This window comes from Dendropsophus ebraccatus, chromosome 6, assembly GCF_027789765.1.
Source record: "Dendropsophus ebraccatus isolate aDenEbr1 chromosome 6, aDenEbr1.pat, whole genome shotgun sequence".
Taxonomy (NCBI): domain Eukaryota; kingdom Metazoa; phylum Chordata; class Amphibia; order Anura; family Hylidae; genus Dendropsophus; species Dendropsophus ebraccatus.
The window spans coordinates 30,886,897-30,895,266 of NC_091459.1; the positions used below are offsets into that span (position 1 = coordinate 30,886,897).

At 50.2% G+C, this 8,370-nt stretch overlaps 1 protein-coding gene across 1 annotated transcript in view; it reads right to left on the bottom strand.

Annotated features, from left to right (window-relative positions):
* The window catches only part of GPR63 (G protein-coupled receptor 63), a 33,365-nt gene extending 25,594 nt beyond the window's left edge, over window positions 1-7,771 (bottom strand). The window contains exon 1 of the mRNA XM_069973587.1: window positions 7,713-7,771. The gene's annotated coding sequence lies outside the window, so the exon portion shown is untranslated. The remainder of the gene's footprint in view (window positions 1-7,712) is intronic.
* Window positions 7,772-8,370: the final 599 nt, after the last annotated feature.

Genomic DNA, 8,370 nt, shown 5'->3' on the forward strand with positions numbered 1-8,370 from the left:
GCAGAGTATAGGAGGTCACTGCACCCGGCAGAGTATAGGAGGTCACTGCACCCCCACAAAGTATAGGAGGTCACTGCAACCGGCAGAGTATAGGAGGTCACTGCACAACCACAGCATATAGGAGGTCACTGCACCCCGGCAGAGTATAAGAGGTCACTGCACACGGGAGAGTATAGGAGTTCACTGCACCCCCACAAAGTATAGGAGGTCACTGCACCCCGGCAGAGTATAGGAGGTCACTGCACAACCACAACGTATAGGAGGTCATTGCACAACCACAGCGTATAGGAGGTCACTGCACCCCGGCAGAGTATAGAAGGTCACTGCACTCGGCAGAATATAGGAGGTCACTGCACCCCCACAGAGTATAGGAGGTCACTGCACCCCGGCAGAGTATAGTAGGTCACTGCACCCCCGCTGACTATAGGTCACTGCACCTCCCTGACTATAGGAGGTCACTGCACCCCCACAGAGTATAGGAGGTCACTGCACCCCCACAGAGTATAGGAGGTCACTGCACCCCCACAGAGTATAGGAGGTCACTGCACCCCCACAGAGTATAGGAGGTCACTGCACCCCCACAGAGTATACAAGGTCACTGCACCCCCACAAAGTATAGGAGGTCACTGCACCCCACAGAGTATAGGAGGTCACTGCACCCGGCAGAGTATAGGAGGTCACTGCACCCTGGCAGAGTATAGGAGGTCACTGCACAACCACAGCGTATAGGAGGTCACTGCACCCGGCAGAATATAGGAGCTCACTGCACCCGGCAGAGTATAGGAAGTCACTGCACCCGGCGGACTATAGGAGGTCACTGCACCCCCACAGAGTATAGGAGATCACTGCACCCTGGCAGAGTATAGGAGGTCACTGCACCTCCCTGACTATAGGAGGTCACTGCACCCCCGCTGACTAAAGAGGTCACTGCACCCCGGCAGAGTATAGGAGGTCACTGCACCCCCGCTGACTATAGGTCACTGCACCTCCCTGACTATAGGAGGTCACTGCACCCCCACAGAGTATAGGAGGTCACTGCACCCCCGCAGACCATAGGAGGTCACTGCACCCCAGCAGAGTATAGGAGGTCACTGCACCCCCACAGAGTATAGGAGGTCACTGCACCCTGGCAGAGTATAGGAGGTCACTGTACCTCCCTGACTATAGGAGGTCACTGCACCCCCGCTGACTAAAGAGGTCACTGCACCCCCGCAGACCATAGGAGGTCACCGCACCCCGGCAGAGTATAGGAGGTCACTGCACCTCCCTGACTATAGGAGGTCACTGCACCGCCGCTGACTAAAGAGGTCAGTGCACCCCCGCTGACTATAGAAGGTCACTGCACCCCTGCTGACTATAGGTCACTGCACCCCTGCTGACTATAGGAGGTCACTGCACCCCCGCTAACTATAGGAGGTCACTGCACCCCTGCTGACTATATGAGGTCACTGCACCCCGGCAGAGTATAGGAGGTCACTGCACCCCGGCAGAGTATAGGAGGTCACTGCACCCCGCTGGCTACAAAGGTCACTGAACCCCCGCTGACCAAAGAGGTCACTGCACCCCCGCTGACTATAGGAGGTCACTGCACCTCCGCTGACTAAAGAGGTCACTGCACCAATGCTGACTATAGGAGGTCACTGCACCCCCTCTGACTAAAGATGTCACTACACCCCCGCTGACTAAAGAGGTCACTGAACCAATGCTGAGTATAGGAGGTCACTGCACCCGGCAGAATATAGGAGCTCACTGCACCCGGCAGAATATAGGAGGTCACTGCACCCCGGCAGAGTATAGGAGGTCACTGCACCCCCACAGAGTATAGGAGATCACTGCACCCTGGCAGCGTATAGGAGGTCACTGCACCTCTCTGACTATAGGAGGTCACTGCACCCCCGCTGACTAAAGAGGTCACTGCACCCCGGCAGAGTATAGGAAGTCACTGCACCCCCGCTGACTATAGGTCACTGCACCTCCGCAGACCATAGGAGGTCACTGCACCCCGGCAGAGTATAGGAGGTTACTGCACCCCCGCTGACTATAGGTCACTGCACCTCCCTGACTATAGGAGGTCACTGCACCCCCACAGAGTATAGGAGGTCACTGCACCCCCGCAGACCATAGGAGGTCACTGCACCCCGGCAGAGTATAGGAGGTCACTGCACCTCCCTGACTATAGGAGGTCACTGCACCGCCGCTGACTAAAGAGGCCAGTGCACCCCCGCTGACTATAGAAGGTCACTGCACCCCTGCTGACTATAGGAGGTCACTGCACCCCCGCTGACTATAGGAGGTCACTGCACCCCCGCTGACTATAGGAGGTCACTGCACCCCCGCTGACTATAGGACGTCACTGCACCCGGCAGAGTATAGGAGGTCACTGCACCCCTGCTGACTATAGGAGGTCACTGCACCCCGGCAGAGTATAGGAGGTCACTGCACCCCGGCAGAGTATAGGAGGTCACTGCACCCCGCTGGCTACAAAGGTCACTGAACCCCCGCTGACCAAAGAGGTCACTGCACCCCCGCTGACTATAGTAGGTCACTGCACCAATGCTGACTATAGGAGGTCACTGCACCAATGCTGACTATAGGAGGTCACTGCACCCCCGCTGACTAAAGAGGTCACTTCACCAATGCTGACTATAGGAGGTCACTGCACCCCCGCTGACTAAAGAGGTCACTGCACCCCCGCTGACTATAGGAGGTCACTGCACCCCCGCTGACTATAGGAGGTCACTGCACCCCCGCTGACTATAGGAGGTCACTGCACCCCGACAGAGTATAGGAGGTCACTGCACCCCGCTGACTACAAAGGTCACTGCATCCCCGCTGACCAAAGAGGTCACTGCACCCCCCGGATCGGACCGGCAGCGGGGGGGGGGTGATCGGAGCGGCAGTGGGGGGCGATCGGAGCAGCAGCGGGGGGGTGGCAATGATCGGGCCCGCGGGGGTTGCGATCGGAGCGGCGGCGGTGGCGGTCGGGGCGGCGCAGGGGGCTGCGGTTGAGGGTCGGGCTGCGGGCGGGGAGCCAGGCTGCAGGCGGGCCGGGCTGCGAGCGCGCGATCGCAAAACGATTTTTCCGTACGATATATCGTACCGTCTAAACGCTGATCGTTACTTCAAAATCATTAATCGTGCGATCGGGCCAATAATCGCCTCGTGTAAACTTAGCATAAGGCATATCACAAACCATTGTCCTCCAGATAACATCTGGAGATCATTTGCGAAATGGTGTTTTTATTGGCGTTTTTCAATATTTTAACACAGTGTTAAGCCAACCTAACACAGGCAGATAAACTGCATCAAATACCACATGTTTTTTACCCAAAAATAAAAACAGTTCCTATGTATGTGAATAAAGGGAAACAAAAAAAAAAACATCTCATATTCAACAAAACGTGCAAAAAAAAGAGATGACTTAACTTTTTAGTTCTGTATAGAAGCCCCTTTTGAATTGCTGAAAGGTTTATCAAACTGGTGTAAAGTAGAATTGTCTTAGTTGCCCCTAGCAACCAATCAGATTCCACCTTTCATTCCTTACAGATTTTTTGAAAAATGAAAGGTGCAATCTGATTGGTTGCTAGGGGCAACTAAGACAAGTCTACTTACACCAGTTTGATAAATCTTCCCCTATATTTTAACTGGAATAGTTATCCGTTTTTCCATGGAAGGTATAGAGACCATTTCTGGAAAAAATCTCTTCCCCGTAAGAGCGCACTGAGATCTTGATGCAAATTAGATGCTCCGAATGGTATTGCACCTTAAGGCCCCGTTCCCACTGAGCAAAGCTAGCGGAATTCCGCGACGGAATTGTTCGCCGCGGAATGCCGTTAGCCTCCCGCTCATAATGGGAGTCTATGGGAGGCGCGCGCTGCTGCTCTGTACGCGCTGAAGAATGAACATGTTCATTCTTCAGCGCGGACAGGGCAGGAGCGCGCGCCTCCCATAGAGTCCCATTATGAGCGGGAGGCTAACGGCATTCCGCGGCGGACAATTCCGTCACGGAATTCCGCTAGCTTTTCTCAGTGGGAACGGGGCCTAAAGGGATGTTGGGGGTTTTTAAGGTCACATGAGTGTGTAGGGTGGGTTGGCTGACCATTCCATGTCTGTCTGTGTTGTCTCAGGATAGTTTCTTCTCAGTTTTGTCTTGTCTATTGTTTTGTTGGTTAAGTTAAAGTTTCGGGTTCGGGGGATCACTATCTCCTTTGTTTGGGGGCCAAGGGACTTAGTCATCTGCGCCAATATGGTGCCTCCACTCTACCATCTGAAGGAGCATAATGACGAGTCCTTTGTGTACTCCCTTTCGGACTGTGGGGCCCCTTGGCCTTCTGTTATTGTTTCTCCAGTTGTTTCTTTTGGACACAAAAGAGGACATGGACACAAACAACAAAACACAAAAGGACAAACCCGTGTATTCTTATTCTCACGATTCTTCAATTGTATCCGATACAAATACAGTGGTACCTCAGTTTAAGTGTAACTTGGATTGAGAGAGTTTTGCAAGAAGGTCACAGTTTTTCAAAATTGTAACTGGGTTTAAAGGGGAACTCCACATAAGGAAAACTTGTTTTCTATTAAAAGTACATTAAGGGTCTGTTCACACGTACAGACTCACTGCGTATTATTCGCTGCTAGTTTCTCGCACATAAATCCACAGTGATACTGATTGCTATCAAGTCAATGTATGTGCATTCTCGCTGCGTGTTTGGTGCGATTTTTACATGCGAGTTTTGATTTTCACAGGCAAGCTCAACACCACAAAAAACGCAGCTACTTTCGTGCGAGTTTGATGCGAGTTCTGTGCGAGTTTTACGCAGCGAGTCTGTACGTGTGAACAGACCCTAAAAGTTATTTGTGTGTCTATATAATGTATAACCATATCTGTACGGTTCTGCCACACTGGTAGCTGATAGAAATCCAGGAAGTGAAGAAAAGTGGCCTCTGTGCCAATCCACATTGTCTCCTGCTCCCACTGCTCTCCCACCTTAGGAGACAAATCTTCCAGGCCTCTGTCTCACATTGTGTGTGTTTACTAGGCACAGGCTGATGATGCAGACAGGGGGCAGGGCGTGATGTCACAGGAGGCTTGGCTGGAACCCCCAATCCCCTGAGTGATTCACTATCTCTGAACGGCCAGAAGCAGCTGCTGCAGTGATTTCACACATGTTGGAGTGTCATTGCAGTACTGCAGCATATTCGCAAAAATGATGCAGTAACACAATTAAATGATGCTAAAAGGCAGAGAGGATCAGAGCTGGTACTGCCAATCCCACCTGCAGAAGAAACAAGGCATAAACAGTATATCCCATGTAAGATAATATCGGATAAACTCCTTATTGTGGGGCTTAACTTCACAGATAAAAGATGCTTGATCATAATATGTGTGTGGAAATGAAAAGAAAAAAATAATAAATTCAAAATTTTCTTTACTTTATTCCAATATCAGAGTTACAGGTAGAGAATACAGTGTGCTGTGTGGTGTTACAGGTAGAGAATACAGTGCACTGTGTGGTGTTACAGGTAGAGAATACAGTGTGCTGTGTGGTGTTACAGGTAGAGAATACAGCGTGCTGTGTGGTGTTACAGGTAGAGAATACAGTGCTGTGTGGTGTTACAGGTAGAGAATACAGTGCACTGTGTGGTGTTACAGGTAGAGAATACAGTGTGCTGTGTGGTGTTAAAGTTAGAGACTACAGCGTGCTGTGTGGTGTTACAGGTAGAGAATACAGCGTGCTGTGTGGTGTTACAGGTAGAGAATACAGTGTGCTGTGTGGTGTTACAGGTAGAGAATACAGTGCTGTGTGGTGTTACAGGTAGAGAATACAGCGTGCTGTGTGATGTTACAGGTAGAGAATACAGAGTGCTGTGTGATGTTACAGGTAGAGAATACAGCGCTGTGTGGTGTTACAGGTAGAGAATACAGCGTGCTGTGTGGTGTTACAGGTAGAGAATACAGTGCTGTGTGGTGTTACAGGTAGAGAATACAGTGCTGTGTGGTGTTACAGGTAGAGAATACAGCGTGCTGTGTGGTGTTACAGGTAGGGAATACAGTGTGCTGTGTGGTGTTACAGGTAGAGAATACAGCGCTGTGTGGTGTTACAGGTAGAGAATACAGCGTGCTGTGTGGTGTTACAGGTAGAGAATACAGTGCTGTGTGGTGTTACAGGTAGAGAATACAGCGTGCTGTGTGGTGTTACAGGTAGAGAATACAGTGTGCTGTGTGGTGTTACAGGTAGAGAATACAGGGTGCTGTGTGGTGTTACAGGTAGAGAATACAGTGTGCTGTGTGATGTTACAGGTAGAGAATACAGAGTGCTGTGTGATGTTACAGGTAGAGAATACAGCGCTGTGTGGTGTTACAGGTAGAGAATACAGCGTGCTGTGTGGTGTTACAGGTAGAGAATACAGTGCTGTGTGGTGTTACAGGTAGAGAATACAGTGCTGTGTGGTGTTACAGGTAGAGAATACAGCGTGCTGTGTGATGTTACAGGTAGAGAATACAGAGTGCTGTGTGATGTTACAGGTAGAGAATACAGCGCTGTGTGGTGTTACAGGTAGAGAATACAGCGTGCTGTGTGGTGTTACAGGTAGAGAATACAGTGCTGTGTGGTGTTACAGGTAGAGAATACAGCGTGCTGTGTGGTGTTACAGGTAGAGAATACAGCGTGCTGTGTGGTGTTACAGGTAGAGAATACAGTGCTGTGTGGTGTTACAGGTAGAGAATACAGCGTGCTGTGTGGTGTTACAGGTAGAGAATACAGCGTGCTGTGTGGTGTTACAGGTAGAGAATACAGCTTGCTGTGTGGTGTTACAGGTAGAGAATACAGTGTTGGGTGGTGTTACAGGTAGAGAATACAGCGTGCTGTGTGGTGTTACAGGTAGAGAATACAGTGCTGTGTGGTGTTACAGGTAGAGAATACAGTGCACTGTGTGGTGTTACAGGTAGAGAATACAGCGTGCTGTGTGGTGTTACAGGTAGAGAATACAGCGTGCTGTGTGGTGTTACAGGTAGAGAATACAGTGTCCTGTGTGGTGTTACAGGTAGAGAATACAGCGTGCTGTGTGGTGTTACAGGTAGAGAATACAGCGTACTGTGTGGTGTTACAGGTAGAGAATACAGCGTGCTGTGTGGTGTTACAGGTAGAAAATACAGCGTGCTGTGTGGTGTTATATCTAGTAACTGTGTGCTGTGTGGGACCACAATGAAATGATAAAGTACAAATAATTCAGTAACACAATGAAACTGCAATGTGTGAACACAGCCTAAATGTTCTGCAACAGATTTGGGTGGGGAATGGGCAGGGTGGGGGACTGTGATGAACAGCTTAGAGAAAGCATTGCGTTCTGGAACCAGTACTGTATTCTGGAAACTGCTCAACCAGGAAGTACAGAAACACAATACAGAACAAAACCCCCCAAAACAAATGGATTTGTGGTAGTTTCAAAACTGGGATAAATAGGTAAGTAATGCTATATGCTTCTGCAGAAGTTTTAATTTTTTGAACCTCTTCCTGGTGTTCCCCTTTAAGAGCTCCCTGTACTGGGTGGGAGGGTGAGTGGGGGTGCGGCATGGTTTGCATAGCATGGTCTACAGCAGTGCTTCCCAACCTTTTCCACCTCGTGGGACCCCTTGGAAAAAAAAATTTCCTCGGGGCACCCCTACTAAATAATGTTCTACAAAATAAGAAAACCGTCATACAGTGACTCACAGGTGACGTCTTCTTTGATCTGAGGCGTCACTTTCCCGTTTCCTCTCCATCCAGTCCAGTCCTCCATGATGAGTCCTTCCAGATACGTTTCATCTCTTCAGAACCTGCGAGACAAACAATTTAGGCTCTGCACATTTCTAGCAACTTCCTTTCCTTTCTCCCTCCTGTCGGCTCCCAATGTAACTGCGCTGTTTGGTGTTATGTGCAGTAAAGCGAGTAGGAATGTGGGATGCCCCCTGTATGTAGGATCCCCTGCTGTGCCCCCTGTATGTAGGATTCCCTGCTGTGCCCCCATGAGCTAATAATGCCCCCAGAGCTTCCCCCATGAGCTAATAATGCCCTCAGAGGTGCCCCCATGAACTAATAATGCCCCCAGAGGTTCCCCCATGAACTAATAATGCCCCCAGAGGTTCCCCTATGAACTAATAATGCCCCCAGAGGTGCCCCCATGAACTAATAATGCCCCCAGAGGTGCCCCCATGAACTAATAATGCCCCCAGAGGTGCCCCCATATACTAATAATGCCCCCAGAGGTGCCCCCATGAGCTAATAATGCCCCCAGAGGTGCCCCCATGAACTAATAATGCCCCCAGAGGTGCCCCCATGAGCTAATAATGCCCCTAGAGGTGTCCCCATATACTAATAATACCCCCAGAGG